Raw genomic sequence first — 13,299 nt, 5'->3', positions numbered from 1 at the left:
AAATTCTGAAAAAGATGGGAATACCAGACCACCTGACCTGCCTCCTGAGAAATCTGCAAGCAGATCAGGAAGCAACAGTTAGAACTGGACATGGAACAACAGACTGGTTCCAAATAGGAAAAGGACTACATCAAGGTTGTATATTGTCACTCTGCTTATTTAACTTATATGCAAAGCACATCATAAGAAACGTTGGGCTGGAGGAAGCACAAGCTGGAATCAAGATTGCCGGCACAAATATCAATAACTTCAGATATGCAGATGACACCACCCATATGGCATAAAGTGAAGAGGAACTAAAAAGCCTCTTGATGAAAGTGAAAAAGGAGAGTGAGAAATTTGGCTTAAAGCTCAACATTCAGAAAATGAAGATCATGGCATCTGGTCCCATCACTTCATGGGAAATAGATGGGGAAACAGTGGAAACAGTGGCTTATTTTATTTTTCTGGGCTCCAAAATCACTGCAGATGGTTATTGCAGCCATGAAATTAAAAGATGCTTACTCCTTGGAAGGAAAGTTATGACCAACGTAGGGAGCATATTAAAAAGCAGAGATATTACTTTGTCAACAAAGGTCCACCTAGTCAAGGTTATGGCTTTTTCAGTAGTCATGTATGGATGTGAAAGTTGGACTATAAAAGAAAGCTGAGTGCCGAAGAATTGATGCTTTTGAACTGTGGTATTGGAGAAGACTCTTGAGAGTCCCTTGGACTGCAAGGAGATCCAACCTGTCCATTCTAAAGGAGATCAGTTCTGGCTGTTCATTGGAAGGACTGATGCTGAAGCTGTAACACCAATACTTTGGCCACCTGATGCAAAGAGCTGACTCACTGGAAAAGACCCTGATGCTGGGAAGGATTGAGGGCAGGAGGAGAAGGGGACGATAGAGGATGAGATGGTTGGATCGTATCACTGACTCAATGGACATGGGTTTGGGTGGACTCTGGGAATTGGTGATGGACAGGGATGCCTGGCTTGCTGCAGTTCATGGGGTTGCGAAGAGTAGGACATAACTGAGCAACTGAACTGTACTGACTGAGCCCCTTTGCTCAGAACTTCTCAGTTTTCCAGTTCACAAACAGTAAAGCACACAATCTTTATACTGACTCAGGATGTGGAAGATGATATGTCCTACATCTTTTGCTTGCCTGATCTTATTTCCTGTTTGTCTTCCCTTCACTTGCATCCCTCAAGCCACCTTGGCCTCCTTGCTGTTCCTTATTTGTATCCCTCAGAGGACAGAATCTCTCTTAATTTCTTCAAGCGTTTACTTAAACATCCTCTTCTAGGTCAGGATCTTGTTGCTATCCTTTCCAAAACTATAACCCAACGCTCAACTCTTTCCTTCTCTCTTGAATTTAATAATTTTCTCCGATATCTATCACTATCTAACAACACTATATTTTATACTTACTTATTTTTCTTATTTTCTGCCACCCGGAATTTAAATTTAATAAAGGCAGTTTTTTTGTTTTTTGTTTTTTTTTTCCCTTCCCAGCTGTCTACTGTTTGGGAGCACCAAGACAAAACCTAAAATAACTTGTGTTCAATGTACTCAACAAATTCACATGGAAACTCTAACTATGCAAAAATGTATAAACATATTAACCATTAAACACAGTCATAACACAGATATAATAGCAATATAAAATAGCAACATTTTATATAATAAAGAATAAAAATAAATATGTAAAAGCAAAATAAAAAATGTTAAGGATCTTGAGATGGAGATATTGTCCTGGACTATCTGGGTAGGCTCAATATAATAACAAGGGTTCTTATAAGTGAAAGAGGGAAACAGAAGCATTAGAGTAGCACATGTGATAATGCAAACTGAGGCCCAGAAGATGCAATTGCTAGCTGGAAGGAGGCCACAAGCCAAGGGAAACCGCCAGACTCAAGAACCTGGAAACAACTAGGGAGTAGATTTTCTCCCTAAAGTCTAGAAGGAACACAGCTCCGCTAACATGTTGATTTTGACCCACTGAGACTTCTTTTGGACTCATGAACTCCAGAAGTGTAAGATAATAAATTGATATTTTTTTAAACCACTAAGCTTATGGTAAATTTTAATAGAATCAGGGCATTCCAAGTGGTGGGCTTCCCTGATAGCTCAGCTGGTAAAGAATCTGCCTGCAATGCAGGGGACCCTGGTGCGATTCCTGGGTCAGGAAGATCTGCTGCAGACAGGATAGGCTACCCACTCCAATATTCCTGGGCTTCCCTGGTGACTCAGTTGGTAAAGAATCTGCCTGCAATGGAGGAGAACTGGCGTCAATCCCTGGATTGGGATGATTCCCTGGAGAAGGGAAAGGCTACCCACTCCAGTATACTAGCCTGGAGAATTCCATGGACTGTGTAGTCCATAGGGTCACAGAGTTGGACACGACTGAGTAACTTTCAGTTTTTCACTTTTCCCAAGTGGTGCAGTGGTAAAGAATCTGACTGCCAAAGCAGGAGATGCAAGAGATAGGGGTTTTGATCCCTAGGTCAAGAAGATACCCTGGAATAGAAAAATATCAACCCCCTTTAGTATTTTTGCCTGGAAAATCCTATGGAGAGAGGAGCCTGGTGGACTACAGTCTATGAGGGTCACAAAGAGTCTGACACGACTGAGCAACTGACCATACACATACATAACAGAAGCAATAGGAAAACTAAAATAGTTTATGGTTAAAAGACAGTGTAAGTCAGTGGAAATGGGATGAGGCATTCAATATGTTAAACACTTCTTTGTGAAGAGCAACTTGTCAGAATTTTTTAAATTTAATTATCATAAAATATATGTATCTTATATAAAGATGTTTATAAAGCATCTGTATGTCAAAAGCCACTTTTTTAGAAACATATATAAAACCTCAAATGAGCTAAAATAAAATATGTAAGTAAAATTAACAAATGATTACTTTTCACACTATAAAAATGCCAATAAAATTGAACCAAAAATATGAATAGGACATTTTCAGTTAAAATAAAACAAATTGCCAATAAACATAAAAAGTTGTTCAAATTCAAATCTAATCAGGAAAGTCAACTTTATGGCAAAATACTTAATACTCCATGATATTAAGTTGATGGGTATTATTGCTTCAATTGAACCAAACTTGTTTTCATAGAATAAACCACCTGATTGTGATGTATTATCCTGTTAAAACTGTTTTTCCATATCCTTTTTGACACCTATATTTTTACTTTATGCTGTGGTTAAAATACACTCGGAAGTAATTTTTTGCTTTGTTTTTTGTTGAGACTATTGTGCACAATTCCTGATTCTTATGTAGCATTTTAAATTGTATATCAGAAATGTATAGACTTTGGACTCTGTAATTATTATAAAGACTCCAAACTCCGTCTTGCTTGCATGTCTCATAAAGGCTTTGTTTTGTTGGGGCAGGTCTAAAAGTAGTCCTTCTCTAGGGTGTGGTTTTCCCTCCTAAGACAAGACTTTGTGTCACAGCTGAATTTCAAGGGTGTTAACAAGATCTTTATTCTCTGTGTGAGCTATAATTAAAATAATGTCTAGAAATGCTTTATCACTCTCAGTCTAATACTAGCCAGCCTTTGCTAAGAACTGCAAGCACTAAGCCCAGACTTTAGGTAAGAAATGGCAGACTACTCTCCACTCCCACATAATTCTTTCTGAGACAACCCTTCTCTCCAGTGTCAGACTTCTCAGAGCAGCCATGACAGCTGATCTCTGCCTCCTTTCGTCAGTGGACCCATCTTTCGCTGTTGTACTCTAGCTCACTGCACTGAAGTCAAGAGATATTCCCAGAAGCAGGTAAATTTAGATTTTATTTCATGAGATTTCTTTGTTTCAGGGATCATGGTCCTGATCTACCTTTGTCCAATGACAAAAAACAGTTGCCTTTTATATTTCTTCAAGTATTATAGTTGTTTATGGCAGTGAGGCCACGTCCCTGCCAGAATTTGCTCAGTTCAGTTCAGTCGCTCAGTCGTGTCTGACTCTTTGTGACCCCATGAATCGCAGCAAGCCAATTTATTCATTTTTGAAAATATTTTCTGTAAATTGCAAGCAAATACTTATTTATGTCTACCATGATAAAGCTGAGTATTAAGCATACGGAGATATAGTAGTGAACCGCACAGATACGCTTCCTGTCCTAATATAATTTGCCAACTACTAAATTCAACACGATTATAAAAATAGATTCATATAAGTTTATTTTCAATGAATTATTTTGTCATTCACTGAGGAACAGTATCAGTGGTTTATGTGATTATCTTTCAATCTTGGAAGCAAATGATCAAGGCCAAATATTTACCTGTCAAATTTCCCATCTAACAAAAGCTCTTAAAAGAAATAAGTCCAGAAAGTTGTGTTATTTTTTCAATTAGGCAATTTACATATATATACATATGCTATTTTTCTAAATGGCTTTTAATAAAATATCAGCAAATGGAGAACACACACATATAATGAAAATTCAGTTTTCAAACTATTTTCTATTCCACCATAAATAATCAACACCAATACTGATAATGACATACATAACCTTTTTAAAATGTTGTATTTACTTAAACCCATAGCCTTTGTTCAGGACTGAAAGTTTCATCTCATGAGCCAGGCATACTGTTTATTTCACTGAATGGAAGACTTATGGGCATTTCAGTGAAAGAAAAAATTTTTGATGCAATGCAGGAGAAATTAATCATAAACATGATTTCTATATAAAGTATTCCTACAGGAAATCCTGTAAGACTTGTGACTTTTAAAAAAACAATATACTTATTTCATCTAGGGAACAAGATCAAGATTAATTGAATGGGAATATCCAACTTTAGGACTGTAACAGAATCATGACTTAATTAAAATCAAATTCTCATGGTGTCCTTCAAGTGACACATAAAGAAATATCAGTAGAAAAGAGTTTAAAATTAATTAAACATCACAGTGAATAATAACTCACATATGCCTATAGTAAAGTAAGCTGCAGGTTAAGTTATATAAGGAGAAATCAGCAATTTTGCAAATCTATGGATAAAACAAACATTTGATATTTGGTATATACCATGGGAATATTTTTATTAAAACATACACAATTATTATTTTTTTTTAATTCAAGCCTAATTATTTTACTAATGGGTCTAGAAATTTTATATTCCAGCATTAGCCTTAATTATCTCTATATTTTACACTGAGGAAAACTTGAGGCAAAAGGGATTAGACAATATCCAAAGTTATATTACAATCTTATTTCTGAGTCTTGGTCTGACACAAGGTTATGTGACTAAATGTGAATGTCCTTCACAGTTTCCAATAATAGAATCTAATTAAGCAGCTTAATCAATGTTTGACCTTGTGAAAAATAGCTGTTTTACTTACCAGCTAGCTACATGAAATCTAGCAAGTTGGTTAATCTTTCTGTATTTTGTTTTCCTCATCAATACAAACTGAATAATGTATTTACATTAAAGGATTAATGAACTTATAAAACAAGATAAATAATTAAAATATCTTATGTTTCTGTAGTTGATCAATATCATCTCTACTACTCTCCTTTCTTTGTGAGATGGTTCTGTTTTGTGAAAAATAAGACATTTGAACTAGAACCCTTCTGGTTCTTTCTCAATCTCTTTCTTTTTTTCCTCTCTGATCACGTCCCCTACCCAAATACATACCACATCATCACAGACAATATATTTAGATATATTTGGATATATTTCATATCTAACCTCATTTTTTATGACAAGCCTAAAGTTCTACACTGATGCCTGGCTTATAATGAGCCAGTGATTTCAACATAGGCAAGTTTTTGGCTATAGTCTTTCTTGGCATTCAAATGTCATTTTTGAAACTCCAAAGAGTTTTTATCCTATTGGCTTGGCAACTTCTGAAATGGAACCCTCTGCTTTATCTGGTCATTTTAGTCCTCAAACCTGCAACTCTCAATTCCCTCTGTGTATCCCTTGTTTTCCATACCTGTAATATTCACCTACCTCTACTCAAAGGAATTCAACTCTACCTTGCCTCAGGGTCCAGCTCAAATTCTGTTTTGATTGACTACTAGTACCTACTGATAGAGATGTTCATTTAGACATATTCTGATTATATGCCCTACTTCTCTAGGACTGAAGTATATAATTCCCTTGAAATTTGTCTATGAGTTAGTCTTTTAGTCTCAAGCAACAAAAAAAAGCTCTACTTAATTTTAGTAAAAAAATAACTTATTGGAAAGCATATAGGATTTACTGCATAGGTTTCTAACTTGGAAACAGTTTAGAAAACAGAACATGCACTGCCTTACTTCCTTTCTAGTATAAATGCAGCAGCAGTACATCCTAGTTCTTCTTCTTTTTTTTAACCTGCCCTTCAACCTCTAGGCTAAAATAGTCAGCATTCTGGGGACAGGGCAGGGGTATGGAATGTTGGGACTAGATTAATTTAGTTGAAAGATAACTTTCTCTCTGTTTCTGTATAGGCTTCTATACCAGGATTATGAGAAGACATTGTGGGTCAATGTAGCCTCCAGATCCTTCTAGATTTCTGAAAGAGTAGAGTAGAGCCACCAAGTTTGCATACAATACTGGGGAGAAAATTACATCCCCCCAATTCCATATGCTGTTAGGAAAAGGAAACTCATGCCAAGTTTGTGAAAAGAAAACACCTACTAAACATAAGAAACAGATTTTTCCTGTTTCACTTATTGAGTATTTCATCTGTGCTATAATCTGAATGAAATACCTTCTCTGCACTGTTATTGATGAATCCACTATTTAATATAAAGTTCACGGAAAGTGGTATGCTAAGGGAATCCAGAAGAGAGATCTTAAAATATGCAGGGGAACCAAGCAAGACTTTTTGGTGTTATAATTCTAAAGGAATTATTATGTAACACTCAATCAGTTTATTCTTAACATCAATGGACCTATTTATTTGAAAAGTGTTGATTAGAACGCTTATAATTTGTTCAGTTCACATCAACCTAGGTTAGAGTCAGCTCAGTATAAGATCTTACTAATCTAAGAAGATACATTTAATTCTGCCACGTCAATTTGTCTACTACTACCAATACTCACATGAGCTAACTCATACTAACTACTTATTATGAGAGATGAAATATTTCAATTTATGTTTAATGCCAAATATTTCACATGAATATTACATGCTATAAACTCTAGCCAACTCCAGACATGTCTCAGAAAGTCTCTTCTCTTTTTCCTTTACCAACAATTATCTCACCTACTGAATCACTTTCATCAGTGTTTGAGATAGGCTGAATAATGGCCATGACAAGATGTCTAAGTTTTAATGCCCAGAAACTATGAATGTGGTGCCTTAGAGGGCAAAAGAGACTTTGTGGATATAATTGAGTTAAGGATCTTGAGAAAAAATCGGAGAGAAGGAGTTGTGATGAAGAATACAGAGGGCAAATTGGAGATGCTATGCTACTAGTTTTGAAGGAAGAAGAAAAGGCCAGGATCCAAGGAATGTAAGGGATACATATCTAAAAGCTGGAGAATATGAGCAAATGGATTTTCCCTTAGAGACTTCAGAAAGAACCAGGCTTGGTTTAACCTTGTAAGACTCATTTCAGACTTTTGACCTCCACAACTATGAGTCATTTTTGGCTACTAAATTGTAGCAATTCGTTACAGAAGCAATAGAAAACTAATGTAGTACTCAAGCACGCTATTATCAATTCATATTTAAGAACAAGCACATAAGTAAAGGACTTCTCTGGGTAGCTCAGAGAGTAAAAGAATCTGCCTGTGATGGAAGAGACCTAGGTTCAATCACTGGGTCGGGAAGATCCGCTCTCAGGGCTTCCCTGCTGGCTCAGATGGTAAAGACTCTGCCTGCAATCCAGGAGACCCCCATTTGATCCCAGGGTTGGGAAGATTTCTAGAGAAGGGAATGGTTACCCACTCTAGTATTATTGCTTGAAGAATTCCATGGACAGAGGAGCCTGGCAGGCTACAATCCTTGGGGTCTCAAAGAATCAGACATATGTGAGTTACTAACACTTTCACTTCACATCACGTCATATAAGCAAAAGGTTTATGTGCCTAATTTCCCCCTACTATTACCACCCAATTTCTATTGTTCTTAATGCCAGCTATAGCAAGAACTTCTCAAAAAATTATTGCTTTCTGTCTTCAATTTATTTCCTCCCATTCACTTTTTTTCAAATTGAAGAACAGAAGGTATAGAGCACAATGATTCAGTTATAGATTCAGTTATAACCATTTAGATTCACATATGTACTCTTTCGCATGATGTACTCTGCATATAAGATAAATAATCACGGTGCCAGTATACAGCCTTGATGTATTCCTTTTCCTATTTGGAACCAGTCTGTTGTTCCATGTCCAGTTCTAACTGTTGCTTCCTGAGCTGCATACAGATTTCTTAGGAGGCAGGTCAGGTGTTCTGGTATTCCCATCTTTTTAAGAATTTTCCACAGTTTATTGTGATCCACACAGTCAAAGGCTTTTGCATAATCAATAAAGCAGAAATAGATGTTTTTCTGGAACTCTCTTGCTTTTTCGATGATATAGCGGATGTTGCGGAGAAGGCAATGGCACCCCACTCCAGTACTTTGCCTGGAAAATCCCATGGATGGAGGAGCCTGGTAGGCTGCAGTCCATGGGGTCGCTAAGAGTTGGACACGACTGAGTGACTTCACTTTCACGCATTGGAGAAGGAAATGGCAACCCACTCCAGTGTTCTTGCCTGGAGAATCCCAGGGATGGGGAAGCCTGGTAGGCTGCCATCTATGGGGTCACACAGAGTTGGACACGACTGAAATGACTTAGCAGCAGCAGCAGCAGCGGATGTTGGCAATTTGATCTCTGGTTCCTCTGCCTTTTCTAAAACCAGCTTGAACATCTGGAAGTTCACTGAACTTCTCTATATACTTTCCCTCAATTTGATGATTATTTTATTTAGTCTACAGGCTTCAGAGTTTACCTATGTCTATGACACATGACTTTATGGCTCTCCTCAGCTTCCAGCACTTATCTGCCCTTTAGATTCCAGTTTCATTTATATAATTTCCTGCTTAAATCTAGAGCAGTTATCTCAGATTTAACATGTATTAATCTGAACTGATCTTCCTGTTCCCTAGGTGGACCTCCTGGTACCCCTCCTGGTATATTGAAAGCATATCTAACCAATCCCCTGTTCAGGCCAAAGATCTTAAATTACTCTTATGTCTTCTGTGCCTCTCACATCTGAGAGAATACCACTTCTCAGTTCTTTATCACCTTTGTTCGATTCATCAACTTTTCTCTCCATTATTGTTTGTAAAAACTGGCCTTTCCATCTCTACTCTTTGTCGTTACAGTTTATTCTCAGCAGCAGGAACCCTGGGTCTCACATTCTGTAATGCCTTCCCTCTTCTGTCAGCGTAAAAGTCATAGTAGACAAAAAAGTGTCAAAAATGTGCTTTGCTTCCTATATCCTTATTTCTCTGAGCTTATCTCCTACTATGCCTCTACTTATTCTAATTCAGCCCCACTGATCTCCTTGGCCTTTGTTGAGCACACAGCATGCTTCTGCCTTAGGGACTTTGTTCAGACTGTCAGTTTTTCTTCCTGGAATAATACCCTCACAATATCTACATTGCTAAATTTCTTACCTCTTTCAAATCTTTTGTCAGATCTTACCTTGTTAATAATTTTTATCCTGGCCATGGTGTTTTATATTGCTATCTGGTGCCTTAGTTTTCACATAGGCAGCCTTTACTAAAATGTTGTATTAAATACTGCAAACATACAGAAATAAATCTTACCAAGGAGGTTGTTACCTTAGAGAAAAATTATAATTCAATTAATTGGAATGTATACCAAAAGTATGGCAATTCTGGAATGCTACAGAGTCATCTAACCTGGAAAGCTCTTCATAAAAACTTAAGCAGACTCATAAGAGTGACTAACTCATTCATTACTCAGAAGGAAAAAAGACACTCATGCAAGGTGCAAAGAAATAAGAACATGTCCATAATGGAAATTTTCCATTTAAATCAGCAATGTAGAATGAGGTTCAAAAACTAAAATTAGCTAGTAGGTAGGAGAATCAATTATTTTCATATCTATGTAATTTCAGATAGGCATCTAGTTACAATTTATGAAATACAGCATCATTAAACTTCCAAATATTTTTATGATAATGTTGATTTAGGGTATCTATATTATATACATACACATAAAGATAATCATATATTCATTTCCAATTTAGGTATTGAACACTAAATACATGAATAGTTCAGCTATATACCTATCTTGAAAAATTCATTATAAACTATCAAGTAAGTAATAACCCTCTTAAACTGCCTGCAATTAGACATTTACACAATAATCTATGATGACTCCACTGAAGTCTTTACATAGGATAGAGCGGCAATGCAGTGTGTCAGTGATTAGGTATTTGCATAATAGTATATAACAGCTCTGAAGAAACTATCACAATCAACTAAATAAATCAGATTTTTTAAATCCATGATTTACTATTTACTAAATTTTGTCAACTCTTGTAAATACACATAATAAGCATACTTATCTTTTCTCTTTTGATGTTAAGGGCTGTGAAACAGTGTTAAATGTCCAGATCAAAACTTTATTCCCAAATCCCTTCTTCCCCTTACAAAAATACACCTTGAGACAATTATCTAAATTTACTTTCTCCATGTCTTAATTTACCCATTATTGCCTATTGGTCCACTGAATCCAGTCTATCTTCTCTTGTAAAATCCAATGCCTATTCTTAGTTCTAATCTTACTTAAACTATTAGCAGTTAGCACATTTGATTCCTTTTTGATTCATTTCATAACTGCTCCTTTATGTTTACATACACTTCTAAGCTACTGCGTCTCATTCCAAATGCCATTTGCAGACTTGTCCTCTCACTTCTGACTGTGTTGCAAAGCACTGGGGTTAATTGTAAGCTCTTCTCTGTATCTTATTCAATCCTTTGAAATCAAATACCATTCATACTTTCGTAATCCAAATCTTTAATGTGTGAGTCCCAGATGTATATAATAAGTGCTTACATTAAATCTCCCTGTGAATGTTTATTGCATATTGAGCTATAGGAGTTAGGGATAATTTTCTGCCACAAAGAAGACTAGTAAAAGAAGATGAGCTCTGGAAACTATATGAAGGCTCTGTTTGTGAGAATAGAAGGATTTGGATTCCTTTCTTGTACATTGTGTTAGTAGCTCAGTTGTGTCCAACTCTTTGAGACCCCATGAACTATAACTCGACAGGATCCTCTGTCCACGGGATTTCCCAGGCAAGAATAGTAAAGTGGGTAGCCATTCCCTTTCCAGGGGATATTCTTGATCCAGGGATTGAATCTGGGTCTCCTGCATTACACGTAGATTCTTTACCATCTGAGCCATTAGGGAATTCTTGCATGTTATGTTCATGTTAAGCCCAACTACCATGACTTCTTGAAACCCTGGGCTGTCTCATTTCTGACACTCACACATGCCCTTCTCTCCAACTTGAAAGTTCTTTTAATCCTCATCTTATCAACTAGGCTTCTAATGACTCTGTGTCTTTAAAGTGAAAGAATTGTGCAAAGCCTAGGAACCAATGCTGCTGCAAATATGCAGTGATGCAGAGGTAGTGCGTGTGGAACAGTGGGTGAGGATACTAATGATTTCCTTGAAATTCAGTATATTTCGGTCCTTTTCTAATCTTTCTTTCTTTCTTATTTTTTAGACTTAATTAACATTGACTTAGTAATCAAAAGCAATTCAATTAGATGTATTGTCAAAGCAATTTACTGACATAGTTGAGACATAGGGAATTAATGTTTAGTATTCTAAAGACTGATTCTGATTCTAAGTAAAATTCATCTAGATTAAATACTGAACTCAAATGCTAAAACCATTACACCTGGGAATCATATTTTCATATTCATAAATTAATCTAAGCTTTGATATATTTGATTTTCTTTGGGCTTTTTCTATTTTTAAGTCTGTAAACCTTGAATGGATATTCATATGCAACTACATGATTTAAAAATAATTATAATGGTTTTTTGATTATTCAACTTCTGAGTATATCCATACTTAGGAAATATGTCTTGAATAATTTTCTATGTATTTTCATACATATAGCATTGATTATCAAAATAGTTTATTAGGCTAAAATTGATGCTCTATTAGATTCAATATGCATAAATCCCTACTGATTTAATGACATTCACTTATTAACTGCCTAGAAAAATTGCAGATATTTTTAAAAGGTAATGTCATGCATATGGAACTTAGTTAAAATTCATTAAAATGATTATAGATAATTGTAAGACCTTTTATCATATGGTGATAAAAACATGTTATTGTTAAAAGGTATAAAATATGTTTGCATTGTACCAAAATGTTGCAGTAAAAATGTATTATCATATCTCCTCAAGGTTATTATTATCTAAAATGCTGAAGTTATTTTGCATTTAACATGTATATATGTCTGTGTGCATGTGTGTGTATATATATATATATATATGTTATAGCAGACACATATATATATTTCACAGACATATATAGTTAGTCAATTATATTTTATAAAGATCTTAAGTATATATATTTTCTATTCACCTAAATATTTGCATTTCCAGAGTTCAGCCTACTTTTACGTAGACCAAGATTGCTATTTAATATCACTTTCTGTCTTCCTGAAGAAACATTTTTTAATTACCTGTTATATGTTTGCTGATGATAAATTCTCTTAACTCACGTTTATCTGAAAAACAAAGAGCTTCTTCCAGCACATAAAAGGTTTTGTCCTATTGGATTCCAGATTGAATAGTTTCTGATGAGAAGTGTGGCATCATCCATACATATCTTTATTCCTTTGTACATTATGTGTCTTTTATTAGTCTGTATTTTGGATTTTCTTCTCTTAATTGGTTTATCAGCAATAGGATTACAATGTACCTGGATTTTTTTAAATGAGTTTTTGGCTTTAAATATGTAGAATAAAATTTTAGAATGCATGCTACCTAATTTCAAGACTTACTTTAAAGTTACAGGAGAGTCTAACCCTCATGTGAAGAGTTGACTCATTGGAAAAGACTCTGATGCTGGGAGGGATTGGGGACAGGAGGAGAAGGGGATGACAGAGGATGAGATGGCTGGATGGCATCACCAATTCGATGGACATGAGTTTGAGCGAACTCTAGGAGTTGGTGATGGACAGGGAGGCCTGGCGTGCTGCAATTCATGGGGTCACAAAGAGTCGGACATGACTGAGCAACTGAACTGAACTGAAACAAGGCATTGTGCTAATAAGGACCAACTGTATAGCACAGGGAACTCTATTAAAT

The sequence above is a fragment of the Budorcas taxicolor genome, chromosome 6 (assembly GCF_023091745.1).
Source record: "Budorcas taxicolor isolate Tak-1 chromosome 6, Takin1.1, whole genome shotgun sequence".
Classification (NCBI taxonomy): Eukaryota; Metazoa; Chordata; class Mammalia; order Artiodactyla; family Bovidae; genus Budorcas; species Budorcas taxicolor.
The sequence above is the reverse complement of the archived record's forward strand: the minus strand, read 5'-3'. Positions refer to the sequence as shown.